The sequence below is a fragment of the Equus quagga genome, chromosome 2 (assembly GCF_021613505.1).
Source record: "Equus quagga isolate Etosha38 chromosome 2, UCLA_HA_Equagga_1.0, whole genome shotgun sequence".
Classification (NCBI taxonomy): domain Eukaryota; kingdom Metazoa; phylum Chordata; class Mammalia; order Perissodactyla; family Equidae; genus Equus; species Equus quagga.
This window is the reverse complement of record NC_060268.1, coordinates 132,413,862-132,431,715: the sequence shown is the minus strand read 5'-3', so window position 1 is coordinate 132,431,715 and position 17,854 is coordinate 132,413,862. Positions and strand designations below refer to the sequence as shown.

At 37.8% G+C, this 17,854-nt stretch overlaps 1 long non-coding RNA gene and 1 pseudogene across 1 annotated transcript in view; one reads left to right on the top strand and one right to left on the bottom strand.

The window, feature by feature from the left end:
- Positions 1 to 4,358: 4,358 nt before the first annotated feature.
- On the top strand, positions 4,359 to 4,845 carry LOC124234838 (STARD3 N-terminal-like protein; annotated as a pseudogene).
- A 3,189-nt stretch (positions 4,846 to 8,034) lies between these two features.
- LOC124236055 (uncharacterized) overlaps positions 8,035 to 17,854 on the bottom strand; it is a 47,713-nt gene continuing 37,893 nt past the window's right edge. The window contains exons 2-3 of the long non-coding RNA XR_006887636.1: positions 9,994 to 10,295; positions 8,035 to 8,343 (exon numbers count right to left, since the gene is read on the bottom strand). This is a non-coding gene — a long non-coding RNA (uncharacterized LOC124236055). The remainder of the gene's footprint in view (positions 8,344 to 9,993; positions 10,296 to 17,854) is intronic.

Here is a 17,854-nt window from a genome sequence, read left to right as displayed (position 1 = left end):
ACTTTTTTGTTTGAAAGTTTCATTTGCCTCAAATGAAATTACAGGCAGTTAGAACAATTTGCAGAAATTTTTCACAAACGTGAAATAGAATAGCTTCAATCTTTGATTGCAAAAGTAAGACAATTAAAGAAGTAAGATGATAAATTTCCTTTTTTAGGGCTGGAATATGTTTCGTCAGCTGTAACCTTGATATTACTATAGGTGTATTACCATGTAGTTTTCCTGTAAGTAGATGACATCATTTAGTACTATCCTTTTTCTTTTTAAATCTCTCACAGTGCTATTAATCAAACACAAAGCCTATAAAATGAGCCTGACGTCGTCTTGTCCTTTGCTGGTTTCCTGATTGGAAAGCTCACCCTTGGCCTGTGATCACATTCATTTGGCAGAAAGTCGGCTTATTTGATGAGTAAGGGCATCAAAATATTTCTTTTCTTGGTTAAATTAATTCTCTTTCCCCTAAAATACAGTATAAATAGAAAAGATATGTCAAATAAACCTGCAGATACTATTTCTCCTAATTCTCCAAATGCTACCCAGCTCGTGTCTGAGGAATAGAGCAGGTAACATGGGGGGAGACTAACATCGAAAAAGCTCAATGAGTTGATCAGCCTGGTACTTCACTCAGCCAGCAGAGCTCATCTTCTTTCCCTCCCTCTTCATTTAGTTATTTGTTTTTTGAGGATAATGATGTTGTCATCTTCCTTTGCAATTTTGCGCTCATATGCTGACAGCCTGATTGATTTATACTTTTACTAATTATGCACCAGGAAGTGGTTTGGACTCCATGGAAGAATGTTTCACATAATACAGACTATTTAGGATGCAAACACAATTTACTTACCTCCCAAATCCAAAAACTCCCATCTGCTTCACTGAGCAATACTAGGTAACACGTAATACTTGCAACTAATGCAATACTGCTGGGTGCATACTATATACTAGGCATTGCTCTATATGGTTCACATATGTTACCTGATTTAATACCCCATTATAGCGTGCCAGCCTTTGAAATGTATGTGGAAGAATGAATGTAGAGAATGGGCCATTGTAAAGAACTGTATTGTTTGTTTTCCAGCTTTATTGAGATATAATTGACATATAGCGTGGTAAAGGTTTAAGATGCACAATGTGATGAGTTGATACACATATATATTGGGAAATATTTACCACAATGAGGTTAGTTAACACGTCCTTTACCTCACATAATTACTGTTTTGTTGTTGTCGTTGTTGTTGTTGCTATGGTGAGACCATTAAAACTGTGCTCTCGTAGAAGCTTTCAAGTATACAACACAGTATTGTGAACTATAGTCACCGTGCAGTTCATTAGATCCCCCGAAATTATTCATCCTATAACTGAAAGTTTGTAGCCTTTGACCAACATCTCCCCATTTCCTCCACCCTTTGACCCCTTGCAACCACCATTCTACTCTGTCTCTGAGTTCGATGTTTTCCCATTCCAAATATGAGTGAGATCATATAGCATTTGCCTTTCTCTGACTAATTTCACTTTACGTAATGTCCTCAAGGTTCACCAGTATTATTGTAAATGGTAGGATTTCCTTCTTTTTTATGGCGGAATCATATTCCATTGTATATGTGTCACCAGCTAATTGCCCTGAGGAACTCAAGGGTGAATTTGGAAGCATTTAACTGTTTTTCCAAATGGATATTTTCCTCTTTTGTTATGTTAAGGAGATGCAATCACCAACCACCCTGAACCAGACCAAGCCTCACCAAAAGAGCTATGCCTATGACTTACAACTTATTTTTAATGCTAAGGTGTTTCCAGGAGGAGCTTAGGCCTTATTACCATAACCTGCAGTGTATGTGGAAGCATGTTTTCCAACTGAGCCTGCACAAGTGAATACCCACCTATCCCTTTTGAATATTCATCCCCCATCCAAAATAAAAGGTCCCTGCTTCCCTTTGTTCGGGGACGCCACGACTTTGGAAATGATTTTGCCTGGTCTCCTATTTGCTACAAATATACTTTACTTTGTGAGACAACTTACCTCTTGGAGTTGGTGGGGAATCTTACTTAACTCAGCAGGAGGCGAACCCACTTTGGTTTTGGTAACATATATACACCGCACTTTCTTTATCTATTCATACATTGACGGACACTTAGGTTTTGTCCAAGTCTTGGCTATTGCAAATAATGCTGCAATGAACATGGGAATGCAGATATCTCTTTGAGATAGTCATTTCGTCTTCTTTGGATATATACCCAGAAGTGAGATTGCTGGATCATATAGTAGTTCTATTTTTAATTTTTTGAGGAAGCTCCATACTGTTTTTCACAATGGCTGCACCAATTTACATTCCCACCAACAGTACACGGGGGTTTCCTTTTCTCCACGTCCTTGTCAGCATTTATTATATCTTCCCTTTTTGATAATAGGCATTCTAACAGATGTGAGATGATATCTCATTGCGGTTTTGATTTGCATGTCCTTAATGATCAGTGATGTTGATTACTTTTTCATGTATTTGTTGGCCTTCTGTGTGTCTTATTTGGAAAAATGTCTATTCAGTTCCTCTGCACATTTTTCAATCAGATTGGTTTTGCTGTTGAGATGTATGAGTTTCTTATTTATTTTGGATCCTAACCCCTTATCAGATATGTGGTTTGCTTTTAGTGTTTGTTTATTAACATATTTAACAGAGAAGCCTGAGTTTACCCTCCTTTTCCTTAAGGTCTTCAGGCTGGAAACAATGTCATGCAAGCAGGAGAGAAATTTGCCTTCATCCATTTTTCTACCACATGCTATTATATTATAATGTCCTTATTTTCCCAGTGAGGAAGTTGAGGTTCAGAAAGGTTTAGGTCTCACAGGTGGTAAATGTTGAAGTTATGCTTAGGCTGTATTTTACTTTATTCCAGAGTCCACAATCTTGACAAATATTTTATAAACTGCCTCTAATGTTTATTTAAGTTTATGATAATTGGTTGTGATTTCTTTTATTATTCCCAAAAAGTAACCTTTACTTTTAAAAAGTGAAATCAAGGAAATACTTGAAAGAATATTAGGATGAGAATGTAGGGATGTGGATTCTAAGCAGCACCTGTCATAAACGAGGTGAACCTTGGGAAGTTACCAACCTCTATCCTCAGTAAGGTATTTAGATAGAAAATTCTATGATTTCATTCTAAGGCTCTTACAAACAACTTTACCGAAAAATAAAAAAGTCACCTGTGACTCCTCTGTACCTCATCCATACACATACGTATATTTTTTACTTTTTGTAAACACTTTGTAGATGTTATTTTATGTTTCCTTAGTAATTGCAATTTTCTAAATCATTACGTTTAGAGAATAGTGATTTAGAATAAATTATCATAAAATAACATTTTACAACTGTACCTGTCACTCTTTTCTTTTCTTTTGTTTTGTTTTTTTTTGAGGAAGATTAGCCCTAACTACTGCCAATCCTCCTCTTTTTGCTGAGGAAGACTGGCCCTGAGCTAACATCCATGCCCATTTTCCTCTACTCTATGTGTGGGATGCCTCCCACAGCATGGCATGCCAAACGGTGCCGTATCCGCACCCGGGATCCGAACCGGCGAACCCCAGGCTGCCAGAGTGGAATATGTGCACTTAACCACTGCACCACTGGGCCGGCCCCAGTACTTGATATTTTTAATGAGAAAGGAAGATGAACGTCTGGCTGTCTGGGGAAAAAAAAAGGTTATGGGTTGGGAATTTGAGTTTTGAAGTTCCCTTTTGCATTCTAATAAGTTGACTTATTTTGAAATCTCTATTTTAAACCAAAAGCCTGATATGGCTTTATATTTTTCTCCCAAATTCTTCAACAGTTCTTAAATGGCATCAATTATTTCCACAGTGAAATGGGACCCAGAGGTTTTCATTAACTCACCTCCAGAAAATTCAGAAATAAAACTTATTCACTGATACTGAAAGTCTTTTATCACCAAAGGACTCTGAAAGTCCTGGTGAAAGATAACCACTTCTAGGTCAGGACACAAAGGAGACTCAACTCTTTGGAAGGCTGATTAAAGGAATTATCTCAGATTCCGCAGTCATAACATTGGAACAGACTTGGTTGTAATTTACTTATTTACTTAGCCATCTGGTCCCAGGCACTAGAGGAAAGAAGGTTGTTATATAATGCACAGATGAACCTGCAGTTCATTGCACCAATATATGTGACAGTTTTATTTAGGGCCCACCCGCTGCCCAAGAAGGCCCACTACCTGGTCAGACTGCAGAGCCACTAGTCCTGGGCCACAGGTAGAGGCCAGTCTCAGAACCATCCGTTGAGATTTCTTTTCTCTAGGGAATGGGGAGCAGGGAAAAGGCCCCACCTGGAGGTGAGCCACCTGCCAGACACATGGAGAACCCACTCAGTGGGAGCCACAGCACTCAAGCATGGCACAGTGTCCGTTACATCCACCCTGAGCAACTCAAGGCCAGGATTGAGTCTTAAGAAGGAAAGGAGAAGACACGTGTATCCAGTGTTGTGTAAGGTCTTTCTGCTTGTTTGTCATCCTTGACCTCTTATTTGTAACCCTATTGTGGATAATAGAATTAAATGTAAATGGAAACATTCCCTCCCCAGAGAAGGAGCTGATGCCATCCAACTATGATTCCTCTTATGAGGATATGAATTGTTTTGGATCTGGCTGCCCATCATTGCATTCTTATTTGCCTGTGTTAAGATTTGATTTCTGGATTTCATAGTGCTGCCATGAGAGGCAGCAAAAGAAAGACTCCTCAAAGTTCAGGATGCTGCTGAGAGGCAAGCACTTATGTAACCCAATGGTCTTTTTCATGGTCAGTTTTAGTCTCCTCTTGAATCTGAAGTAGGATCTGATTAGAAAGCTGATCAAAACAGCTTTGGTTGGTGAAAAAAACCAGGATGGTGAAAAACCACTTCTAGGACTATAAGGGTACTTTCGTTAAGTGTGGAAAGTCTTCACTGAAGGTCAATGGAGGGGAAATAATAGGCTGAGGAGGGGTCGTCCTGCACTGGAAGTTGTAATGAGAATAGCCACTGCTGACTTTGTTGAACTGTTAATAAAGAATTCACTTATTGTAATACTTCACAGACACTGTGCTGAATCCATATACATATATTAGCCGACCCGTGGCTGGTAAGATAATGTGATTATTCTTTCTACATTCAGAGAGACTGAATCTGATCTTTTAATGAATAGATACAAGAATCTTGTGCTGCATTACTAATCGAAAGACTTCTAAATACATTGATTCACAGAATTGTATGTGTTTCACGCATCAAATTTATTTTATATTTATTTTTTTAAGAGCACACATTTTCCTTGCTTTTTAGAATCATGAACATGCAATCTTTGTACAATTTTAAAGAGATAATGAAGGCCAACATATTTAAAAAATGCTTTATTTAATTTGATTTCTTAGGGTTTCTGAAGAACTTTCTTTTTAAACATGCATTTATGAATTTGCATACTTTCTCCTTCACAATTGTATCCTTTACAACAAGGACTATGCCATAAATATCTTTTTTACACTAGTAATACTTTGGCACAATGGCTTATACGTAATAAGCTTACAATAAATATTTATTGATTAGTTGATTTTATGTTACATATGGGACGCAATCTAGAATAATGAGTTTTCACACTGTCAGACCCTACCAAACTTTTTGAAAACAGTAATTTCATTTCTGTCTCTATTTCCTCCCCTCTTATGCACTGTGCATGCGTTGAAATGTAGGTTCTATCCTCACCAATCCATGAAACAGCCTTTGGTGAGATCGCTAGTGGCCACCTAATTGGAAAGCCCAGTGGTTTACTTTTCAGTTGATATTTCCCCGGACCTCTCTGTGTTTTCTCGAACTGTCCCCTCCTTTGGCTTACAGGCTATTTCCTACTTCTCTGCTCCTTTTCAGGATCCCTTGTAGATTTGTCTTCCGCTGCAGACTCGTTAAATATGGAGGTAGATTCTTCTTAGTGCCCCTTTTCTTCTTATTCTACCCTCCTTGAGTGATCTCACCCCACTTGCAGGACTTCACTGTTACATGCTGGTTAATCTTAAATTGATCTGTCTGGACAGCTGGTTTTCCTGTGCTTTATACCTTATTTCCAGCTGTCTGCCAAACATTTCTACCTGGATATCCCAAAGGCATCACAAACTCAACATATAAGAGCTGATTTCTTCATCCCATCCCTACAGTTCCCATCCCACCACATGACTCTTCCTCCCTACCCGTTTTATATCCTGACTTAGTGAATTTCATTCATTTCCTTCCACCTCATCAGCTGTGCTAGATAAAAAGCTTGGAAATGGGGCAAGCCCCGATGGCCTAGTGGTGTAGTTTGGTATGCGCTGCTTTGGCAGCCCAGGTTCGGTTCCCAGGCATGTACATACACCACTCATCTGTCAGCAGCTCACATACAAAAAGAGGAAGACTGGCAGTGGATGTTAGCTCAGAGTGAATCTTCCTCAGCAAAAAAAAAAAAAAAAAAAGCTTGGAGCCATTTGCAGAGGTGGACTCAGCTAATGTTTTATTAGTCATGGGAGAACAAATTCTTGATTTTCTGTGCCTGGTGACCTCCATCTCTCAGCACTCAACTCAAGTACTGTCTCCTTTTTGAGGCCTTTGTCATACCCCATAAAGCAGAGTTAGATACTCTCACTTCTGGATGCCCATAGAAGTGTTTACTTACTTTTACTATAACACAAAATCGTGTTGTATTATAATTGTCAATGTACATCTATTTCCTCTAGTGAACTATAAACTCCTATGAGTTCATAATGATACTAAAAAATAACAACTAGTTAGTCATCATTGTATGATACTAGTAAACCAATTCATTATTTTGAAAATTAATAGTAAAAAGAAAGACTTAAGGGGCCAGCCCAGTGGCGTAGTGGTTAAGTTTGTGCACTCCACTTCAGGTGGCTTGGGGTTCATGGGTTCAGATCCTGGGAGGACCTACACACCACTCATCAGCCATCCTGTGGTGCTGTCCCACATGCAAAATAGAGGAAGACTGGTACAGACGTTAGCTCAGCGACAATCTTCTTCAAGCAAAAAGAGGAAGATTGGAAATAAATGTTAGTTCAGAGCCAATCTTCACCAAAAAAAAAAAAAAGAAAAAGAGGAAAGAATTAAGCACTTATCCTGCCTTTGCTTTATGAATTGTACTTCTGGGGAGCTATATAGTAAACCAGGGAAACTTTCTTTTTATTCTGGCTAAGGAATGAAGACAGACTAACAGAATTATAATATCATTATTCTACAATCCTTAATGAATTAATGAACCCAGACCTTGAGCACCAACATGTGCTAACATGATAAAACAGGAGATAAACGGACATTATCGCCTCCTGATGAAAACACACCCCATCTATCAAAGACTCTTGCCAAAGGCAGCCAAATTTGAATCTTTTCAGACCTGTTGATTCAACTACCAATTTAAAACCAGAGAATTGAGGAACATGTTAAATAATACCACAGGGTTGCCATCAACAAAATTTAATATGTGCCTCCAGGACAATGACCTGGTTTCTTCAATAAATAAGTTACAAATCAAAAAAAGATATGGAGAGAAAGCCTAGAAATTTTTAAAAGACCTACAGACATATAGTGAATCACAATGAGTGGACTTTATTTGGATCTTGATTCAAACAAACTGTTAAAATTATTATATTTATGAGATAGTGGGAATGTTGAATATAGATTGTATATTTTATTGTATTAAATAATTATTATCAAATGCTTTAGGTATGATAGTGGTATTGTGGTTATGTTTTTTAAAAAAGACATCTTTTAGAGATACATACTGAAATATTTATGGATGAAATGGTATGATGTCTGGGATTTGCTTCAAAATTACGTGAGAGGAAGGAATTCAGTGGGATATAGTTGAAATAAGATAGGCTATGAGTTTAAGATTCTTGAAGCTGAGCGATGGGACAAAGGATTCATTGAAATGTTGCACTGTACAAAGTTGTTTTTGTTTTTTTTAAAGAGTCTAAGTCTCTAACTCCTAGTGCAGAGCTCTTTCCACCACTCCATTAAATTGGTCATGGAAAAAAAGCAAGAAAATTCTAGAATTTTCTACCTTTTTTTTTATTGGAAAAGGGTTCCCAAAACAAGGAACAGAGGCAGTGGTTAAAAATGTTGGCTCTTGAAGTTCATGAACTCTGTTTTCTCATCTGACTTTGCCAAGAACTTCCTATGTGGTCTTTGGCAAGTTAGATTTTTCTGTCTTGATTTGGTCACTTTCCAAATGTGGTCAGAGGTCAAAGTCCACATTATGACTTATTGAGGGCAGTTCCAGCTGAGGAGGGCTCCACCATTTGCATGAAGATGGTGTACAAAAGTGAGTCTGTTTTAGGAGAAAAGTAAATCAGCTTTTAAACAACTATTAATACAATGGATTACATGACAAATGTAAAATGAAAAACGTTCACAGAGAAAAACAAAAAAGATGCTTTATGTGAAAGGCTGTTATTGACCAAAGCTTTGTAAGTAACAATATTTTTGACTCAAAATAGTAGGACTGTCTTTCACTTTAATATAAGATCTCATGGTTGGGGTCCTCTATAACTATTCTTTTTTCTTTTCATAGTTTTCCTTTCTGCTTGCTGTTTGAAACATGGTAATATTAATAGTTTCTACACTGGTTCTAATCTATTGTTTACATTAACAAAGGGCTGCTCTCACTTAGATTTTGAAATGTTTTAGTGCGAATATCCATAGACAGCTTTGAAAACAAATGAAACGTGATGGTCATTTAATGCAGATACATATATATTTTATTATTTGTCTGTCTTGCCCCAGAAGTAAATGAGGTGGTAACGTAAATGGTATCCACTTTCTCTTTTACCCACCTGGCATCAATTGTTCCCAACTCCAGGCAACTAGTTGAGGATACTTTGTCAGCCAAAGAGGTTGAGGGTCATCCCAGAATTCTCAGTTCCTCATGCAACAACAGACAATCTCCTTCTGTACAGCGGTCTTTTCTCCATGCTAATTCTCTCCCATACATTTGAACAGACATACTTTCTCAACCACAAACATATGCCCCTCTAATTTTCTTTTCATATCTGTAAGTTATTTTGCCCAAGATATACTTATTCATCTGTTTCATATTTAGATAGCCTCTCTCAGTGTAAACTTTAAAATGCTGCCATGGCTATTGGAAAATTTTTTTAAATAAGGAGAAAAGTATATGTTGGGCAATTATAAAACAGAGCTATTACATAGTCTATAAGACAGAAGAGAAAGAAGGAGGGAGAGAGTTAAAAGCAAAATGGACACACCAGAAAGTTTTGAAACTTCTACAACTCACAAAAATTAATGGTGAATCATGGGTTGAAATTCCTTGCTCTAGAAGACTGAGAGGAAATGCTGATATTTAAACAAAATGCAGACCATGATTTTTGGGTTAAAAAATAAGAATCTGAAAAAAAAAGGCATGATGATGAAGTGTATGTGAAGTGAGGAGGGGGTACATGAGAAATGCTCAAAACTAGCTGTCATTAATCAACAGATTTTCTACTGGCTCTGCCATGAGTGTGCAGAGAGATACAGTATTAGAATGGATCTGGGATTATAAATGTGTTAAAAGTTCATAAATAAGATTTGGAATTTACAACTCAAACATTCTTCATGTTGTTCTCTATCATATACTCCTTTTGAAAATGGGCTCACAAGGCATATTATAAGAATGAGGGCTTAGCTACCCTCCAAATTCCAGTATGGAATTGCTAAACTTAGCCACTTTGATCTTTGAATGCTTATTTTTCAATTCACACATTACCAGAGAGTCTTGCATTTCCAAAAATTTCCTCGAGAATCTTAGCTATTCCAATAATGACGTTCAAATATTTACCGCAGTTTTTAATAATATAGTTTACGAACTACACTGTAAAACATGCTTAAAGAACTTTAGGAAGTTGTATGATTTTAACTAAAACAGAGGCAGATTACGGGTTAGTAGTCGTCATGTGGCAGAGATTGCCTAGATGCTCACCAATTCCACTTCCTCTTTCTGGATAAGACTCGTGTCCCAGTCCTGCTTGCTGTTAGGCTGGTGTTAGTTGACCATGTTCTGGGCAATGGCATGTGGAGGGAAGTAATGTACACCACTTCCAGACTTGTCTATGAAACATCCTGGGTGATCCTCCTTGCTGTCTCTCTCTTTACTTGATGGCTGAGTGATGACCAAGCAGAGGAGTCCATGGAGGCACTAGGAGATGGCAGAGCCGTAATACAGAAGCAGCCCAGATCCTGAGTCACTGTCTTGAGGACAGCCTCTAAGGAGAACTGCCCAATCTGTATTGGGCAGGGAGGAGAGAAAGAGAGAAATCTTTTAACTAGATGGTGGGAATTATTTCACTACGTATATGTACATCAAATCACCACGATGTACACTTTAAATAGCTTACAATTTTGTCAGTTACACCTGAATAAAACTGAAACAAAATAAGACAAACAAACAAACAAAAAAGAAATGTTTATTGTTAAGCCCCTAAGACTTGAGGGGGTGCATATCAATAGCTGCTAATATAGATTACCCTAAAGAATAATATTGTTTGCAGATATTTGATATGCCATTCCGTCATTTTCTTTACCAAGAGCCACTTTGCTCAGTACCTTGTCTCTGGTTCTTACATCATTGTCTGACCTTCTTACCCACTCCTGGACCTCTGATGTTGACCCTAGGCCCCATATCGTGTAGGCCATGATGTTATACTTCCAAAAATAGCTCGCTTCCTGATTATAGGTTTGAAGAGCTCACAGAGGGCTTGTTTATTCCACAGGTAATAAATACTTCCATTCAAGCAAAATAATTTCTTGTGAGACAGTAAAACAATTCTTTATGAAAAGATATTTTACATTTTGGAAATCTCCTCCAGATAATACATTCCATCATTCTTTTTTTTTATGTTCTTATTTTTCAACCCAAGATTCATAGTTACATATTGTTTGGGTATCAGATTTCCTCTCAATATTTCAGAGCAGAGAATATTAGCCCACGAGTCACCATTAATCTTAGGTTGTGGAAGTTTTGAAACTTTCTGGTGTGTCCATTTACTTTCACTACTCCCTCCCGTAAACTATATAAATAGCTCTATTTTATAACTACCTGGTGTGTATTTTTCTTTTTCTTTAAAAATTTTTTTTTAAGATTTTTATTTTTCCTTTTTTTCCCAAAGGCCCCCGGTACATAGTTGTGTATTTTTAGTTGTGAGTCCTTCTAGTTGTGGCATGTGGGATGCCGCCTCAGCATGGCATGATGAGCAGTGCCACGTCCGTGCCCAGGATTCGAATCGGCGAAACCCTGGGCCGCTGAAGCAGAGTGCGCGAACTTAACCACTCGGTCACAGGGCCGACCCCCATTTTTCTTTTTATTTAAAAAAAGTTTCCGTGTTAGGAAAAAGTCAGTCTTCTTCCTATACTTCTCCTTTACTCTCACACTACTACCACACTCACAACACTTCAGACAAAAGATGTGTAGGTTTTTTTCCCCACACCAAGCAATTCTTCAACACTAGCTGGGTGTCCTATAATTCAACTCAATTCTGAAAGTGTCTACCTGGAGACAGCAACAGATCCCACAGATTAAGGGCTCAGTCCCACAAGACTGCCCCACCCCCTTCAGATGCCAGTTGCAAGTCCAGGTTGTCACCTGTGCATCTGACAAATCAACTATAAATTGGAGGTTCCCAAGAGCCCCTCCTTAGGTTTGGTTAATTTGCTAGAGCAGCTCACAGAACTCAGGAAAAGAGTTTACTTGCTATTTACCAGTTTATTATAAAATGACATGATAAAGGATACAGATGAACATCTGGATGGAAGAGGTGGTAGGACAAGGTATGTGGGAAGAAATGCAGAGCTGACATGCCCTCTCTGGGCACACCACTCTCTCAGCACTTCCACATGTTCACCAACCTGGAAGCTTGCCAAACCCCCAAGTAGTGGGATTTTTATGAAGGCTTCTTCCGTGTAGGCATGTTAGATCATTAATTCCATTTTCAGCCCCTCTCCCCTCTCTGGAGAAATGGGGGTGGGGCTGAAAATTCCAAGCTTCTAATCATGGCTTGGTCTTTCTGGTGACTAGCCTCCATCCAGGAACCCACCAAGAGTCACCTCATTGGAACAAAAGACACTGCTACCACCAGGAAATTCCAAGGGATTTAGGAACTCTGTGCCAGGAACTGAGGGCAGAGACCAATGTATATATTTTCTATTATCTCATAGTTCCTAATAACCATAACAGCATTTTGCACCTTCCTCCTCCCAATCTCAGCAAAGAAGGTACAGAATTCACCAGCTTTCCCCTCTCTGCCCAGCACAGCCTGTTCAAGGAGCAGCCCTTGTAGCATATGCCTGGGAAATCCCAAGGTCCTCATTTCCTCCACCTGACCATTTCCAAAACCTCAACAACAGAAAGTCTGGGCTCTTCTCCATCCCCATAATTGTCAATCTGTTGGCAAATCTACCTACAAATTCTGTTATCCTTGAAGCTACTCTGTGTTCAACCAGTCTTTCCCAAAGGAATCGCAAAATCAACCTAGTTTCCATGCTCCCGAAATTTCCTCACCCAGGAAAGTCCCCATTTAGCCTAAATGCACAGTCTGGACTTTATCAAATGCCTTCAGGTAATATGCAGGCTCTACCTGGTGACTAGGACAAGTGGAGGCATTCTCCCAGGGCCCAAACACAGCTCAGGTCTCAGATCTGCCCTGGATTCTGGTAGAAGTCTAGAATAAAGATTCCAAAAGTTTAGAATGCATTAGAATTACTGAAGGGATACCTGTTTAAAAGCAGATTCCTGGACCTAAAATCATCAGAGATTTTAATCCAAAGCTTTAGAGTGGGTCATAGGGATCTGTATTTCTGTGAAGCCCCTCATATATCTGTTCCTGATGATGCAAGGACCATACTTTGAGAAATGCAGGTGGGGTGATGTCAGATATCAAGTGACATATTAAGATGCCCTGAGAAAGATGTTACTTTGTGTCAAAATGAAGTTAATTAACAAAGCTTTATGACAGGTTGGCCTTTGCCACTTCAAGACATTCTCAGGATTTTGATGCTTGCTCCCTCCTTTGCTTATAGCTCTCTGAATCTCCTTACTCATTGACTCTTGGCCTTGGCTTAGAACCTCTGAGCCATGACTCATGCCTTTTGTTATGTCTTTAGCTTTGCCTCTCAGTGTCTGTTTCTATCCTTACATTGTGCTAGGAAATCATCCAAAGTTCCAGGTCATTGAGGTGTGAGGTAGAAATTACTCCAATATCCAGTTCTCTTCATCTTCCAGGCAGAACTGACATAGCACTTCTCAACCTTGATGTGTTAGCAGGAACCATGGGATTAATTCTGGCTAACGAAATATGAGCAGAAGTCACATATGTGGGATTTTCCAGTCTCTGTGTTTCCTTCCATGGCCTCTTCCTGGCCACATGTTCCAGAAGGTACGGCTAAAAGCTGATGGAGCTTAATCTGCCTAAGTCCTTTAGTGACTGGGTGCAATAGTTTCTGCTGGTTCACATGGAGCATGTAGTGTGAGCAAGAAATAAACTTGTGTTGGGTTAATCCCCTGAGATCTGGGAGTGGTTTGTTATCACAGAAAAACCAAGTCTATTCTGACTAATATGAAGTGGTATTGTGTTGTAATGGAGTTTGCCCAAGGCCATCTCTATGCTTGCTTATTTAATTGATGGCTGCTGACTGCCTTAGAGAATTCAGTCTATATTGAGCCTGGCAATATAATAAATTGTCTTTGTTTAGTGACAATGGTTAGATGAACACCTAATAAATGTAAATAAAATAAATAAATAAAAATAAAAATATATTTATTTAAGTAAACAAATCTTTAGTTTGAAAAAGAAATGTTCAGAGGAATCTCTTCCCGACCAGTTAGACTCAGTTCTTTGAATCTGATTAGCACAGAGCTGATGTATTATTGAGCATTTATTTTTTATTGTATTTCACACATCAGATTTGAGATCCAACAGCCATCATTTGCACTGACTTTAATCTGGACAGAAATTTCTACATTTCTTCTGAATGTTTGCTATATATAGACACATAGCCTTAATGTATCTTGTAAGTTCAGAAAAACATTATAATCTGTCCTAACAAAATATGTTAACATGACCGAGTCACACATTTTTTTCATTTAACTTCTCTGGAGATAGTGTGTAAGTTGGGGGCGGTCACAGCCCTGAACAGGCTTTTAAACTTGACTCTTGTGGCTTTATGTTCTGTGTGTCCTCTTTAAAAACTTTCATCGTCCATACAAGGCAAGTTAGGTTGTCTAGACTGTCCTTGTTTTACCTTTGCAAAGGCTTAGTTTAAAGTGAGCAGCTGGAAGAATGGCCCCTAGACAGATTTTGCTGGAGTGATGCTATCTGATTCCTGGGCCAAAGCAAGATGCAAACTGGTAATTTTCTTTTGTTTTCTGCATCCCCTCCCCTGTCCCTTCCCCTCCATTCCAAACAGTTAATTGCTTTTGAAAGTTCTTCTTTTTGTTTTGTTTTGGTTTGGTTTTTTTGCCTAGCTGCTTGCACTTCTAGTCTAGCCGACGTTCTGGGCTCTGACCCAGTTTAGCTTAACGTTGTTTACTGTCTTTCAGACTCATCTTGGGAGATTGGTATTTTAATTAAGAACGTATTGATTTTAGATACTAGGAAATGTCATGTGGCCCAAAATGTCTCTCCATTCTGAACCTTCTCAACAGGCTTCCTACTGAGCCCTAATCACTCCTTAAAATTTATGGCAATCTGCTATTTTGAGCATATTTACGTTGTTGAATGTAGTTTTTCTTATAGCACTCAATTAACACATTTAGCACACCTTGGCTAAAATACTCTCCTCACCAGAGTTTGCTAGTTTTTTCCCTTTTCCTATATTTTAGTTCATTTATACCTCCAAGAAAAACTTTAGCGCAATATGGCACATTTAAGATAAAGAGAGGGTAATTAACTTTGACTATAATAATTATTATTGATAACTTGTAATACTTTAAATCTTAACTTGCTTATTAAGACAATTTGGTGGTAACTAATTACGTATTAAACTCCTGGGTTGTGATCTATCAGGTTGCCCTTCACAAATATCTTTTCCCTCTTAATATAGATAATTCTGACTCCAATATCAAAATGGGAAAAAATGCATGAATGATCAGGTAATTGACTAGATAAGGGGGGAAAAAACCTTATATTGTCTTGGTTCGTGTTCCCCAGCCCAGACGAAGACCCTGAGATAAAAATTCAGGTTCAAGTAGTTTATTTGGGAGGTGATTCTAGAAAACACTGATAGGAAGTGGAGAAGTGAGACAAGGAGGGGAAGGAAGCCAACAAATGGTGAGTCATAAATCCATTTCCTCTCGGGGCAACTAGGGCTCAGTCCCGTGGGAAAACTCTGGGACCGAGTGTGGAACAGAGTTATCCCACCGAACAGGTACAGTTGGAGTTTTATCCTTCAACTTGGTTGAGGCTGCTCCTGGAGGTGTTACTTCTGTGGCACTTCCTGTTAGCCCTGCACGCTCCCCACTGCTAGACAACCAAAGAAACACCCTCAAGAGGGGAGTAAGCAGCTAGAGGCTGTAGAGGTGGATACAGAGGGACATAGGAGGGCCTGACAGTGTCTGCTCATATGAAAAGATGATCAGTCTCACTAGTAACCAAATACATGCAAATTAACATAGTAAAGTATTATTTTTGACATATTTTGACATAATTTTGTCATATTAGAGTAGGAAAATTTTTTTTCTAAAGAGGAGGATGTTGGAAAGCATATGCTACTGATAAGGATAAAAGTTAGTACAATGTTTCTGTAAGGGCCATTTGAGATATGAATCAAAAGCCTTAAAAATGTGCTTCTCTTTGATCTAGGAACTCTGCTTCTAAGAATGTATTCTGAGAGGAAAATTAGATCAGTAAGCAGTGTTCATTGAATCACTGGTTATAAAAGTGAAATAATTAGAAAAATCTAAATGTCCAATAATAAATGATTGGTTAATTTCTTATCCATCCATCCAGTGGAATACAATGGGTCCATTTGAACTGATGAAGCAAAAATGGTTACCTGGAAATATTTTCACAATATGCTGATAAATGTTCAAATCAGATGCTCCTATTTTGTTAAACTATGTATTAGTGAGATGTGTGCATATAAAAAATTCTGGAGAGATGAAAACCAAAATGTTAAAGCAGCTATTGCTGATTAGTAGCAATATAGGTCTCAAAAATTTTTTTTACTATATTTTTGTAATTTCACAGTCACTTATAATGGTATTATAACACCTTATAAAAAATTAAAGTTATTTTTAAAAAGTGAACACATATGTAGTTTATGAGATTATTATATAAAGGCCACCAAGGATGCAATAAATGATACATTAAAAATGCCAGTTGTATAACATAAATATAGAATAGTAATTAGCTTGTGAAAGCTACTTCTGTGAGCTGAAAAGCATAAGATATACATCAATCTAATCTTAGAGAAATTTTTTTGTAAAATTAGAATCACTTGATTCTTTTCTAGAAAAATGCCACATAGCACTATCTCTTTTCTCTATACAAAAATATGGGTCATAGTAATTTTATAGCTGATATAATTTTGCAAGTTGGAGGAAAAACATCATAGCAGAAAGCAAAATTAGAAGTAGATCATGTTTAAAATTCATGTATATCCTGTAGCTAGAAATGCAGAATAGCAGCTGAGAATGTATTTTCTCATAAGGTCAAAAGGCTGCAGAAATAATGATGACCAAACTGCTATGACTCTTTATGGCCTAAAATCATGGTTACACGTTATCTAATTTATTTCTCACCAAAACCTCTTTGAGGTTAGTGTATTATTAGTATCCTCATATCACAGATGAAGTTCCTAAAACCTAAGGAGTTTTAACTAATTTTTTTCTACTTCAGTTGAAAAAGCATCCATCTTAGGATTCAGAGATTTTCTGGTTCTTAAGTTGGTTTTTTTCTTCCAATACTGCACACAGGATTGAAAGTCACAAGGGCTGGCTCTTGTCCCAGGCTCCACTAGCTGGGTTATGTATGAGCCCATGTTCCCTCATTGGTAAAATAAAGAGAGCAATATGTATAGATTAGAGCGGTTGTTCCCAAACTGTAGTGTGCATCAGAATCACTTGGAGGGCTTATTTTTTAGTTTTTGTTCTAATTGACATATAACATTGTGTAAGTTTAAGGTGTACAATGTGCTGATTTGATAATAGGAGTGCTGGTTGAGGCACAGATTGTTGGGCTCCAGCTCCAAAATTCCCGAATCAGTAAGTCTGAGGTGGGGTCTGAGAATGTGCATTTCTAATAACTTCTCAGGTCATGCTGATGCTGCTAGTCCAGAAACCACTCTTTGAGAATCATTGGCTTAGCATCTATTAACTATTTCTCCTACCGAGAGTTGATTTTGTTTATCTGTCCAAGGCATTCTAATCATGATTTAGATTATAAACTGTTTATATATGTATGTGTATGTATATGTATTTCTATATTTGCATACATAATATATAGTTGAGCTATTTTCTGCAGATGTAGGTCTTTTATGTAATTTTTAACTGTCTCAGGTTTTCTCTAAATTGTTTAAATCTTTGTTATGTTGTGCCCTTGTGTTGGTATTATGAATAATATCTCTAATATGAAGATTATTTGGGATAAGAGTAGTGTTTATAATTAGCATTATTAGTTAAATAAATGTAAGCTAAAGACCAACTTTGATCGTCTTCAGAAATTAAGAAAATAATGTCTGAGGTGCCCACTGAAAACTGCACATTGCATTTTTCAGCACAGCTATTTACCAGATCCTCTATATCATAAAGAGCAAGAGGTGAAGTGTCGTTGTTATGGAAACAGAAAACA